The sequence below is a fragment of the Glycine soja genome, chromosome 4 (genome assembly GCF_004193775.1).
Source record: "Glycine soja cultivar W05 chromosome 4, ASM419377v2, whole genome shotgun sequence".
NCBI lineage: Eukaryota > Viridiplantae > Streptophyta > Magnoliopsida > Fabales > Fabaceae > Glycine > Glycine soja.
In genome coordinates, this window is record NC_041005.1 from 14,332,432 (window position 1) to 14,346,731 (window position 14,300).

The window sequence follows — 14,300 nt, forward strand, 5'->3', positions numbered from 1 at the left end:
CATTCATAATTTTTAAATTGAAAAGAAAAAATATTGTAACTATTTAGTGATTAAGGATTAAATCGAAATGAGTAATAATTTTATTACTAAATAACAAAAAGATGACATTCATGCAAATTAATAATTATTGGTTTAAAAGTAGAGTTTAATGTGTATGCATACATTATTCTTACTTAATTAATATTTAAGGGTATGGTAGAACCTCCACAATCCTTGCAGCCAACACTAGTATACCACCAGTCACCAGATTATCTCCCAATCATTCCTGGAAAGAAGTTAATCACGAATCCAGTTTTTTTTTACTACCACCAATCCAGTCATATCTACCAAAATAACTGGAATAGAAGTGTTTTTTTTTTTTTTTATAATCACCAATCCTAAATTTCAACTTTCAACCCACAACAGAAAGCTTTGCGACATTTTTTGAAGCAAATTAAAAATCAAATCAGTTGAGATATCATAAATAGAAAACAACTAAATTATCTCTAATTTGTTATTTTAATTTATAAATTAGTTTTTTATTTTGTGTTATCTCCACCCTTCTTCCTCTATAAATACAAGTTAAGAGAGAAACACTTGAAATCGTACAGACAGAATTCAAACAAGCATGTCCCTTCCTATTAAGATTTGTCTTCTTTACTTGACCTGCCTCACAGTTTCCTGCTTTGCAGAGCAAACTTGAACCTTAATTGTAAATGCTAAAGGATTTGTGAGAAAAATTCCAGATACTTTCTTTGGAGCATTTTTTGAGGTATAATTTAATTAATTACTTTTTTTTGGTATATTTTGAAGAATATGATTTTTTAGAGTCCAGGAAGATTTTAGAGTGTGATTGTAGGATGTTTTGTTTGCAATAAATGTAACAAAGGATGCAAGTGATTATCTTTGGTATATAGTCAAAATAAATTGTGAAACTCTATTATATTATGTTCTGCAGTGCACAACGATTGAATGACCTGGGTGATGAGTCTAGATTGCTTCCTCTTTGGAGACAGGTACTTATTTCCTTTTGTTTTGCCACAAGCCTGCTAGTATTAGAGATATTTTATTTTATCTTAAAAAAATGGTGCTGATGCCATGGTAGAATCCCCCTACATACTTTATTCTCAATACTATTCCTAATCCTAAGTGATACTCCTGGTGGCTATGCAAATGTCATCTCGGAATTGATTTTTTCTGCAGTTTTTGGCTTGCCCTATTGTTCTACTTATGCTACTAAATTATTGATCACAGGCAGAGCCTCGATTCCTATGGAACAATTATATGTTAGAAGTGCTTATAGATAACAAGGTAGGTTTGTGGCAATTTTATTTTTACCTGTTCAATATCTTTAGTTCTTATGCATTTTTATATTACTAACCAATAAGTACGCAATCCTGTGTTTTCCAGCTTGAACCATACTTGCTCCCTGTAGTTCAAGGCAACATCCTTATTTGAATAACTATTTGCAATGTTATTGTGCAATCACATAACTGTTTCTTTTCAAGGTTATCCTTGACAAGTAAATAGGCTTTCATCACTTTCAAGCAGTCATTGGGAAAGATATTATTGATGTCAGTTTGACTGCCAGGAGATGCACAGGAAGAAATGGTATTTAAAGCTTTCGGATAAATTTCTATTTATTTCCATTCACCAAAAAAGAAAAATCTATTGTTTCCAGCTTGACTGTGCACTTATAAATATCATATGTATTTATGTTCCTTACCATTTATAGAATCAAAATTTCTGATGCTGTGAAATTAGTTAATGGTTAATTTGGTGGTGATAGTGAAAGAAATCATGAGAATTGTTTGCAGTTGCACTGCATCATAGTTTTCTTTCAGTTTGCACTAAAAATGTAAAAATGGATGTTAGAGGTTAGAGAATATGTTTTAGTTACTAACAGTTTTGGCTAGGGAACTTGTGAATGAGGACCATTCCCAATAACATGACATCTATTTTGATATTTGACCAAAGAGATAGATACAATGGAAAGATGCCCCTACATAAGCAAAGTAGATTAACTTGAGCTGTGAAAGCAATGCTTTAGCAGGTACCAGTTAGAAACAATGGAGATCAAATAGCATATTTATCAATTAGTTAAAATTACTATCAATGAAACAACAGGTCTCATGCTTTGGATGAACCAATAAAAAGATTATAAATTACAATTATTGAGGAGAGAAATAAAAACATTTCATTCTAGATGAAGATCCTTATGAATATTATTTGTTACACATGTTAATACTTTTGATTTATTATGAGATTTAAAATTATCTGTACCATCTTGACATCTACAATTTGAAAAGTTTTTGTATGAGAAAAGAAGCAAAGCTTCAAGATGAATCAAGATTGATTCAAAGATGTTTTGATGATAACAAAGATGATGACAAAGGTGATGACAAAAAGCTCAAAGGTAAATCAAAGAATGAGTTCAAGATAGAATCAATAACACTTCTAGATTAAAGAGGAAAGTTGATTTCAAGAATCAAGAATCAAGATTCAAGGATCAAGCTTCCAAGAATCAAGATCAAGATTCAAGAATCAAGAGAAGACTTAATCAAGATAAGTATGAAAATGTTTTTTCAAAAACTGAGTAGCACATGGTTTTTTCTCAAAACATGTTTACCAAAGAGTTTTTACTCTCTGGTAATCGATTACCAGATTATTGTAATCGATTACTAGTAGCAAAATGAATTTGAAATTTTTTTCAAATGAATTTACAACGTTCCAATTGATTTCAAAAAGTTGTAATTGATTACAATGTTTTGGTAATCGATTACCAGTGCCTTTGAACGTTGAAATTCAAATTCAAATGTGAAGAGTCACATCCTTTCACATAAAAGCTTTGTGTAATCGATTACACTGATTTGGTAATCGATTACCAGTGATTGTTTTTTAATAAATCAATAGATGTAACTCTTCAAATGGTTTTTGACTTTATCAAATTGGTTTTAAGTTTTTCTAAATGTCATAACTCTTCTAAATGGTTCTCTTGACCAGACATGAAGAGTCTATAAAAGCAAGGCTTTGTTTTGCATTTTCAAAGAATCTTTCTAACAATCCAATCAATCTATTACAATCCTTTACAAGCCTTGAATCTCTTTGAACTTCTTCTTCTTCTTTGTGCCAAAATCTTTCCAAAGTTTTTTGGTTTTCTAAACCTTGAAAACTTGTGCTATTCATTCTTTTCATCTCTTCTCCCTTTGCCAAAAAGAATTCGCCAAGGACTAATCGCCTGAATTCTTTTTGTGTCTCTCTTTTCCCTTTTACAAAAGAACAAAGGACTAACCGCCTGAATTCTTTTGTGTCTCCCTTCTCCCTTGTCAAAGAATTCAAAATGACATAGTCTGAGAATTCTTTTGATTCTTCCCTTTCCCTTATACAAAAGTTTTCAAAGGACTAACCGCCTGAGATCTTTGTCTTAACACATTGGAGGGTACATCCTTTGTGGTACAAGTAGAAGGTACATCTACTTGGGTTGTTGACTGAGAACAAGAGAGAGTACATCTCTTGTGGATCAGTTCTAGTGGAGGGTACATCCATTAGGTTCAAAGAGAACAAGAGAGGGTACATCCCTTGTGGATCTTTGCTTGTAAAAGGAATTTTACAAGGTTGAAAGAAATCTCAAGGACCGCAGGTCGCTTGGGGACTGGATGTAGGCACGGGTTGTTTCCGAACCAGTATAAAAACTCTTGTGTGTTTGTCTCCTTCTTCCCTACTCTTTTACTTTCCGCTGTGCATTTTAATTTCCGCTTTCACTTTTGGTTAAGTTTCTCTTCTACTCCTTATTCTCTTAACAACATAGTAAAAGCCTTAGAAGAGTATTTTTTAATTAGTAAAGGTTTAGGAATAATTAATTCAACCCCCCATTCTTAATTATTCTGAGGCCACTTGATCCAACACATAGATTGTCATTGGTGGTTGCTTTAACTCTTTAAGAAGGCCGTTATCATCTTTTATTGGGTGGTTGACTGATGGTACAAATATGGTTTCATTTCTTTAAAGGAACTCGGATGTGGAGAAGAGGAGTTGATCCTGATGGCTATGTTGCCAATTTTGTGGAAATAGAACAAATTATGCAGTTTAATGGGTATACTGCTTCATTTGTTCAGGTATTGCTTTCTATGAGTATGTCATGAACCAGTTATATATGGTTGTGATAGTTGGAATGTTGGATGTAAACTAGTATTAGCAGGTTTTTCATCGAGATCACTGTAACTATCTTAGATTATAGAATGGGTGACTTGTGCCATTGTATGATCCAGAAATACATGACTTTTTGATTAAGCCAAAAGAGCTAGGATGCTTGCTTTAGTTTTGTATGATAAATGCTACTTGTATATGTACCACCCAATATTGTGTTAATTAAACATGTATTTCATTTCATATCATAGTCATCTTGGTTGAGCTTTTGCAGGTCCGTGGTTCTATCCCACTCCTCTGGCAGCAAATTGTTGACTTAACTTATAAACCAAAGTTTGAGTTATTGAAACTTGAGGAAGCTGTACGTGGTTGTTGATGGTTGTAATTTTTAGATCTATGTATAATGTTCTATGTGTATTTCACTTAAATTTCTTTGCTTAAGATGCAGCCACGAGTCCTAGAGAGGCATTTCTTAGATTTAAGGAAAAAATATGGGGCAGTATTGGCTGTTGATGTTGTTAACGAGGTAAATATTCTTCAATGCAAAATGAGTTGCTAATACTCATACGATGGTTGATGGTTTTACCTGATGGTGTATGTAATTGCATTGTAATTTTGTATACAACCATAAAGAATGTGTGCAACCTATGTGCACCAACCAAAATGCTATAAATATATGTTGTATACATGTCCCTGAGAGTGTGTGATAACGTGCATGGAGCTGTTATGTATCAGCGTGCATACATTTGAGTCCTCTTCATTTTCCTTGGTATTTTTCAGCATGGCGGAGAAGGGCGACTGTGTGAAAAATTTGGTGATGCATCGCAGCATGTGGCTGGTAATGATGTAAGGTAGAAGTCTCTTTCAGTTAATTTTTAGGTTGATATACATACATTCTTTTGGGTTTTTGGGTCACCCATGCGTATTTGACTTTTTTTGTAGATATCTGCACTTGGATTTCACCATGTCTGTGGGCATGTTCATTTTGATCGTCTCTCAATCCTGTATGATCAAATTCAAGATATCCTTGAGAGAAATGGGTATGGAATTTTTTATTAGTTTAGCTATTAGATATTTCCTTTCTTTAGGATTAGTTAATAATTTGATTCGTGCTTACATTTATTGGTTTCACGCAGGGAGCTTTTTATGAACTGCTAATCTTTGAACAAATACCAATAATTTATATTACTATGTTTGTAATGTTGCTTAATTTGGAACCATCGGCTATAATAACTTGGACACTTTTCAAGCATAATGTTATGAGCTGTCTAAAAAATATATGAAGTTCTTTTTCCCTGGAAAATCACCTTAACACATTAAATCTATTTTATAATAAATTTTTGTATTTAAATCTATTTGAGAGATTTAAAAATAAAAATCTGACCCCTGGGTTGCATTTCTGTTTTGGAATTATAGATATCTTCTATTGAATGGAAAAGGAGAGAAAATGAAGGAGCAAGTTAGAGTTGTTAGGACCAATTGTATAGATTGTTTAGACCGTACAAATGTAACTCAGGTTAGTTGATTCACTTAGCTATGCGTGTGTTACTGTTTGTGACATCATTTTCCTGCTACTTATGTTGAAATATTTATGCAGAGCATGATAGGCCGAAATATGTTGGAATATCAGCTTAGAAGGCTTGGTGTCTTTGGTGCTGAAGAAACCATTAGTTCACATCCAAATCTGGATGAAAACTTTAAGATCTGTAAGTGATAATTAATTTTATGATTATGTGCTTTGAAATATAGATATATTTTGTAGTTATCTTCATTTAATATATTCAATTTTCATAGTTACATAGCACTTGAAACAGAGATTTCTGACTGATTCTGTGTGGTCAGTGTGGGCTAATCATGGGGATGATATAAGTATTCAATACTCAGGAACTCCTGCTCTTAAAGGAGACTTTGTCAGGTATTTGTTGATAAATCTTTCCAAAGCTTTTAGTGTACCTCACATATAAAGAAGATTGAGAAATTATGAGCCCATAAAGGTTCTTCTATATTGAAATTACATTGGCATGGAATAATTTTAAACCATCATTTCTAATGTCTTGTATTATATACTGCTGCCTATTATTGTATTGTCTAAAGTAGTAGTAGTGTATAAGTATGACTCTTGTAACTAATAATAGGGTAAGAATTTTAATTATGGCTTCATGGTTTTATCATTTTACCATTTTGGTAATTGTGCATAATGTTTTTTCCATGTTAGTTTGTGCTTTTTTTCTATTCCTATTTAATTTCATCAACTGTTATATTCAACTAGAATCACAAAAGCTTACCAATAACAACAAACATTATTATGAAATTGTTTTATACCGAGGTTTAATAAATTTCTGATAAGATTCATCATTGTCTAGTGGTTTAAATATGTTGTTGTTATGATTTTGAATTTACCTGTTTGTCTTCCCAAATTACTTTTTTTTGGGTGGGATTCAGATTTGGGCACCGCACAATTCAAGGGATACTACAAGATGGTGTCAATGCTCTTCTACGATATTATTTCAATAATTTTGTTGATGGAACGAAGTAGGTTTGTGTAGCTCATTTATCATTATGTATGGGTACTCTAGTAGTCTACCTATTATGTTGAATCTTTAGGCGTCCAGTGTCCACTACCGGATCATAACTCATTATCTTATCTAGGTTTTGTCCTTATATATTTGATTTCTACCTTCTGCATCCTAATTCAAAGTTGTTTTTAGATTTGTTTTTGCTGTGTAACAGTCAGTAATTATGCTTTAGGAGATACTGAGTTTTCATGTACATATTTTACCGTGGATCATAATCTTAAGATAGTTTGTGCAATATATCATTTTCTGCCAGCTAAATAGATCTCGAGTAAACTAATATTTTTAAAGGTTAATTTAAAAAATTTATTAGTAATTGATTTATGCTGTTCATGTTTTTTTATCATGTGAAGGATGCAATTGATCTCTTGCAAGGACATTATATAGTTTCTGTTGGCCGAGATACAGCCGCCACTTCTCAGAAAGGATGCCTTGAAGCTGTGAGTACAATTTAGATGGAAGTGTGCTCCTGAATGAAGCTTGAAGCTTCTATTTTAGTTTAAGATCAACTTTTCGAAAGTTCACTATTTATAAATATATTTTAACTTGTATGATGTCTGGTTAAATGCATGTACTTAATTAAAATCTAATTTATGTGGATATGACCTATGTCTCATAAGGAAAAAAAATAATTAAATAAGTACTTAACTTTTTTCTCTTTTTTTATTTATTTTATTGAATGTTTGGTGAGACATGATTTCCTTTCAAGGCTTACAGAACACTGGCCTAACCCTACAGAAAAGTGGTGGGTTGCAATGGGCCATAGGTTTTAAATACATGAAACTTAATCATTTGCGCTTTATTTATTAGATCAAAAACTGCCTTTGATATTCAAATAAGCAACCAGACTACTCAGTCAAGGAAATGTTTAAGTGATTATGTTGCTGGATTTGAAATATTAATATGATTTTTTAATTTTTTTTTGCATTGCTTATTTTGCTGGTATGTAGTTCATCAATATAAAATGCTTCGAGGAAGTCATCCAATTGATATTAATATTACTCCATTTATTTTTGCAGTCATTTCCTCTGGCGTTGGGTCTGGTTTTGATTGGTTTCCTTTTTGCAGCCATGTCACTGAGGCAAGGTGAGTTGACTTTTGTTTGTATAACTTCGGATACAAATTTACATGAAGGCTAAACTAAGAATTTGGGGGTGGGGGGTAGAGAGAAATAGAATATAGGTGAGAGAAGAGAGCAAAAATAGGAGGAATAACCATTCGATTGAAGCAGAGAACTGAGGTACACAGGAATCTTTAAACAGGCTAATAACTTATTGGTTAGTACGACGAGAATCCTCGAATAGGCTAATAACTTTATTAGTTAATATAATGAAAATGGGAAAGCGTTACCTGACACCCATTGTCCTGTTTTAATTAGAAACAATAATCTCATCAACCTCATTGCTGACATGCATGTACTGTAAAAAGAATGACATATGCCTATACTTATTACATTATTTTTAAGGTGTCCTGAAATTTGATCCGCATCTAAGCAAGTTTTGTCTGTTGTCTTGGTTAATTGGATACCTAATGCTCTATACAGAGTTTGCTAGCCTAGGTTTAGGGCAATGAATGAGTCTCTAAATTGCTAGATTGATAAAACTATGTATTCATATGGTGTGAAATCTTTTGTTCATTGTTCCAACAGTTCAATATAATTTTCGGCACATCTTCTTTTCGCTAATGTGGGCGGGCATTAGCATCGGCATAGCAGCATTTGTGAGGGCTAATGGTCGTGTTTTCTGCAACAGGCCTCGCCTACACAACCCCCGGTGATAACTTCTATTCAAACCAGTTTGGGCAATTTATGTGAAGTGTCCAGCTTCTGCAGCAGCAGTCACCGGCAGAGGCCTTAGTTCTACATCTATATCACTTTAACGATCAATATTTACATGAGGCTCCTTCTTGAAGCTTATTATATTTATTCTTTCTTACTAATTTGTAATCACCTTAGCTTCCACATTTATATTCATATCATCATAGTCCTACCGAATCCCATTTGAGTGATTGCTACTTTACTGGTGTTTCTGACACACCGTATCCTCCCTGTATATCTGAGTTTTTATTTGTGGCGTCTTTAAAAGATTATGGAAACATTTGAAGGTTCTTAGGAAACACATTGATTTGATTATCTTCTATTCTTTTAAGTAAAAAATTTCTTGATTCAAAAATCAAGGTTATTGCATGATTCTCGTAGTCAATTTATGCAAATCGACTTCGCTTTTTATTAATGAAGTTTTTTTTACGTAGTTATTAATGTAGTTATAATTTATAAATTGACAAAAAAGATGTATCGTTAAACTTCATGCATTGTTAGTGTAAATCATACAGTTAATCAACTAAAAATAAACTATAAATATCATTTTAAAAGAAATATTATAGAAATTAATAATCCTATCATACATAATAACCTATTATTAGATGACAGAGTATTTTTTTATACATTATCAGTATATTTTAATTGAATTTTTATATTACTATTATTAGTATAATATTTCTATGTTATTGTACTTTTGTGCTAATCTTTGTGTTGCTTTGTTTTTGATGCAGGTAACTGGTTATCCTTTCAGTGGTTGTTTTTATCTATATAAACCCCTTGGCAGTATCTTTCATTTTTTAGTTAAGGTATTTTTTCCTTGATTTTAATATCTTTTAAGTTTTACCTAAGACTCAAATGAGTGAATTTGATGTTTTTTTTTATTTGGATCCACTGCTTTGTTACATAAAGGTTGAAAATTTTACTTCACTGTTACGGTATTGATTTTGAATCTGCTCAGAATATCAGATGTGTATCTTTTAATAAATCAACAGTGTATTGGTATTTTGTAATTTGTATTGAAAGTTGGAAACTTAGTCGGTAATCTTCCTAGATTGTCTGCATCATGCATCACATCATGATGGTTCTCAGTCAAAAAAGCTCTGGTGAAACAGTTTAGCCCCTTTGGGAGTTTTAAAAACTGATTCCATGTAAGTTCTGAACTATTTTATTTATAACTAGTTTGGAACCAAACTGATTCTTGTTGGATCGAGTGACCTCAGAATAATTAAGAAGGGGGCGTTGAATTAATTATTCCTAAACCTTTACTAATTAAAAAATTACTCTTCTAAGGCTTTTACTAAATTGTTAAGAGAATGAGGAGTAGAAGAGAAACTTAATAGAAAGTAAAAGCGGAAATTAAATGCACAGCGGAAAGTAAAAGAGTAGGGAAGAAGGAAACAAACACACAAGAGTTTTTATACTGGTTCGGCAACAACCCGTGCCTACATCCAGTCCGCAAGCGACCTGCGGTCCTTGAGATTTCTTTCAACCTTGTAAAAATCCATTTACAAGCAAAGATCCTCAAGGGATGTACCCTCCCTTGTTCTCTTTGAACCTAGTGGATGTACCCTCCACTAGAACTGATCCACAAGAGATGTACCCTCTACTTGTACCACAAAGGATGTACCCTCCAATGTGTTAAGACAAAGATCTCAGGCGGTTAAACCTTTGATACTTTGTTAATGGGGATACAAAAGAATTCTCAGACGGTTAGTCCTTTGAACACTTTTGTATTAGGGAATGGGAAGAATCAAAAGAATTCTCAGACTGTGTCGTTTTGAATTCTTAGACAAGGGAGAAGGGAGACACAAAAGAATTCAGACGGTTAGTCCTTTGTTCTTTTGGAAAAGGGAAAAGAGAGACACAAAAAGAATTCAGGCGGTTAGTCCTTGGCGAATTCTTTTCGGCAAAGGGAGAAGAGAATGAAGAGTATGAATAGCACAAGTTTTCAAGATTTAGAAAACCAGAAAACTTCAGAAAGCTTTTGGTACAAAGAAGAAGAAGAAGTTCAAAGAGATTCATGGCTTGTAAAGGATTGATTGAATAAGTGTAAAAGTGTATTGTAAAGCAAATCAAAGCCTTGCTTTTATAGACTCTTCATGTCTGGCCAAGAGGACCATTTAGAAGAGTTATAACTTTTAGAAAAACTTAAAACCAATTTGAAAAAGTCAAAAACCTTTTGAAGAGTTACATCTTTTGATTTATTCAGAAACAAACACTGGTAATCGATTACCAAATCAGTGTAATCGATTACACAAAGCTTTTGGGTGAAAGGTTGTGACTCTTTATATTTGAATTTGAATTTCAACGTTCAAAGGCACTGGTAATCGATTACCAAAATATTGTAATCAATTACAGCCTTTTGAAATTAATTGGAACATTGTAAATTCAATTTGAAAACTTTTTCAAATCCATTTTGCTACTGGTAATCGATTACAACAATCTGGTAATCGATTACTAGAGAGTAAAAACTCTTTGGTAAACATGTTTTGAGAAAAACCATGTGCTATTCAATTTTTGAGAAAAACCTTTTCACACTTATCTTGATTAAGCCTTCTCTTGATTCTTGAATCTTGAGTCTTGAATCTTGATCTTGATTCTTGAGATCTTGAACCTTGAATCTTGATTCTTGACTCTAAACTTTCTTCTTGAGTCTTGAATTCTTCTTGATTCGTATCTTGAACTCTTGAATTGCTCTTGATTCACTTGAGTTGTTCTTTGATTGATCTTTGATTCACTTGAGTTGTTCTTTGATTGATCTTTGATTCACTTGAGTTGTTCTTTGATTGATCTTTTAGCTTTTTGTCATCACCTTTATCATCATCTTTTGTTATCATCATTGTTATCATCAAAACACCTTTGATTCACCATGAAGCTTTGCTTCTACAATTCTAAACCGGTTCTAGAACTAATTTCTTGACCAAGCTGGCTCTGAACTGATTCATTGAAATCCTAACCGGTTTATGAACCATTAAAAATAGTTTGGTTATGAAAACTGAATCACATTATCAGTTTGGTCTTCCATCCTGAACTGAGTCATGCCCATCACAACTTCCTTACATCAGAGGTTGAATTGCACTAGAAAAGCTTTGCACTAAGAAACATAAAGAGTTAAAAACAGACTTTTTTTTTCATGATTTATTCACTTTGTGCTTGCTTTACTGAAGCAATGCTTGCAATAATGGAAATGGCAAATTAGAGCAGTGTTTTGGTTCCATTTGGTTTTCTATACCAGACCAAACTGTGATGAAATGTACATGCAATCATATTATTTTTAATTCTTATGGTTAGTTTTATAATTTATTTTTATGAATGCAACATAGAAAAGTCTCGTTCATAACTTTGAGGTTTCTTCCTTCCAGGCTCCAACTATCATATTTGGGTTGGTTTTTTAATACTCCTTGTTGTTTCCCTAGCTGAGCAAGTTGCAACTCTTGGCCAAAATGGTAACTGAGTTAATCAATGTGAACCCTATCATATATGAAAAGAAAGAGCGTCGAGCTCCATCTGCTCCCCATGATGAGTATGCTGTCGAACCAATCGACCAACAAGAGGTTTTTGATATCCTTTTTAAAAAAATTTAAATTTCATTTCTTTTGTGTTTTCTTTCGGTAATTACTCAAAAAATTAAAAAAGAGTTGGTAATTGTAACTTTAATATTTTCTTAACATTGACAAATCATATAAGAGATATAAAGGACCCTGAGCATCCATATTCCTTGGAAGAGCTTAAGGTGATTACCGAGGAAGCAGTTGAACTTGATGATCAGCGTAATATGTGAGGTATTTGTGATTATTATTATTTTTTCATTTTTTGGGTTTCTTACTGGATTATGGAATGTTTAATTTCCTTGTTTCTTCAGGGTTACATTTACTCCAACAGTGGAACATTGCAGTATGGCAACAGTTATAGGTCTATGCTTACGTGTCAAGCTCATGAGAAGCTTGCCTTCATGATACAAGGTATTCTCCATTTTTCTAAGTTCAGTAACTTGCTCTGATAATTGATTGATACTTGGAGTTGGAGAACCAAAAATGTATTGATGACTTATTTGTTATAAGATTAATAGAAAGGACTTTTTGTTGTGTGTGATGGACATATCATAAAAACTTATAATTAGAAATTCTTTTTTCAAAGAAGAAACTATTTATTTATATAAAAAAATACAAAAATCCTTTACTAGTTTTTAAAAGTAATTTAACTTCCCAAGATATATAGAGGAGAACATACTAGCTCCTACCATTGGTTGGTATACCTGTTCCTTTCATGATATCTTCCACCTGCAATACTGTTTGACATCTTATAACCCACACTTTTTTTTCCTTCTCTGTATTATTTTTGTATTGCTACCTAGTTATATGATAGTATACATTATCAAACTATGGTTGTTATATGCATAATTTATACTTACATATCAAACAAAATATTCTACTGATCTGTGAATACTACGTTATTTATGTTTTCCAATTCTGGTTAGGTGGATATCAGAGTGGCACCTGGATCTCATGCAACTGAAGCTGCAGTTTTTAATTCCTTACTTCTTTCTCTTTCTTCCCATGGGTGTGTTAGTTACTGCACTACTTCAAATATTATCTAAACTCCAGAGATGTCTTTCTACTTAAATGATTGGCCATGTCGTTTCTTTCTTAGAGAGTGATGCATGTTGTTGCCAGACCTATTACAACATGTTAACTTTTAGAATCCTTTTTTTTTATATAAATCATTGATCATGACACTCACACTAATGCATTTTAATTTTTTTGTCACAAATATATATGCAGTTAACAAACAATTAAATGATAAAGAACGGGTGGCTGCTGCACTAGAAAACCTAAACCTTTTGAATATGGTTGATGATTGTCTTGCTCCATCTTATGATTAAAGGAAAATATGTGAACATTGACTTTGGGTTCTTGCATTTAAAACTGGATATTTTAATATGAAAAATGTGTGGACAAAATGACAATTAATGCCTGAAAAGAGAGTAAAAAAATATATAAAACATTTGGTGTTAAAAAGCATCAATTCTGAAATTGTTTTTCAAAGACGGTTATTAGCTAATAGTCGTCTTTGAATGTCGAAGAAGACACGACATTCAAAGACGGTTATTAGCTAACAACCGTCTTTGAATGTCAAAGCAGACGCGACATTCAAAGATGATTATTAGCTAATAACCGTCTTTGAATGTCAAAGCAGACGCAACTAATAACCGTCTTTGAATTATTCTTACTTTCAAAGACGGTTTTTAAAATAACCGTCGTAAAAAACAACATGATTTTAACGATGTTATATACAACATCGGTTTAAAACCGTTGTTAAAAGCACTTATTAACCGTCGTAAAAAGCCTTTTTTCTAGTAGTGCATTCATCTCCTCATCAAACGTGCAAAAGAACATCACTTGGTATTGGAACTTATAAATTGATATCAAAATAATAAACATCACACTCTTCCAATATAAATGGAGTAACACATCCAACGAGGCATTTAATGCTTCATTTAACACAAAGCATGCAACAGAGTAATTAGTAGGAAACAAGTCAATATTAATTCAATACTTTTGTTTGTTCAATACTATCTCATCAAAATCAAATCACTCACCTATTTTGATCAAGCTTGATTCCATGACAAAAAAGGCATTTCAAAAAGAAATTTTGTTTTAAGAATTTGTGGCTCCTTCTAATTACTCTGTTGTGGAGCATGGCCTAGCAAATTTGCCTCAATAAGATATCCTTTCTAAGTTGAAAAATTGCTCATCTGAGTTGAATGCTTGGGGTCGTCATAT

General features: G+C 32.6%; 2 pseudogenes; both read left to right on the forward strand.

Moving 5' to 3' along the window:
• Positions 1 to 192: 192 nt before the first annotated feature.
• LOC114410590 lies at positions 193 to 8,886 on the forward strand (annotated as a pseudogene).
• Positions 8,887 to 9,224: 338 nt separating this feature from the next.
• LOC114408126 lies at positions 9,225 to 13,399 on the forward strand (annotated as a pseudogene).
• Positions 13,400 to 14,300: the final 901 nt, after the last annotated feature.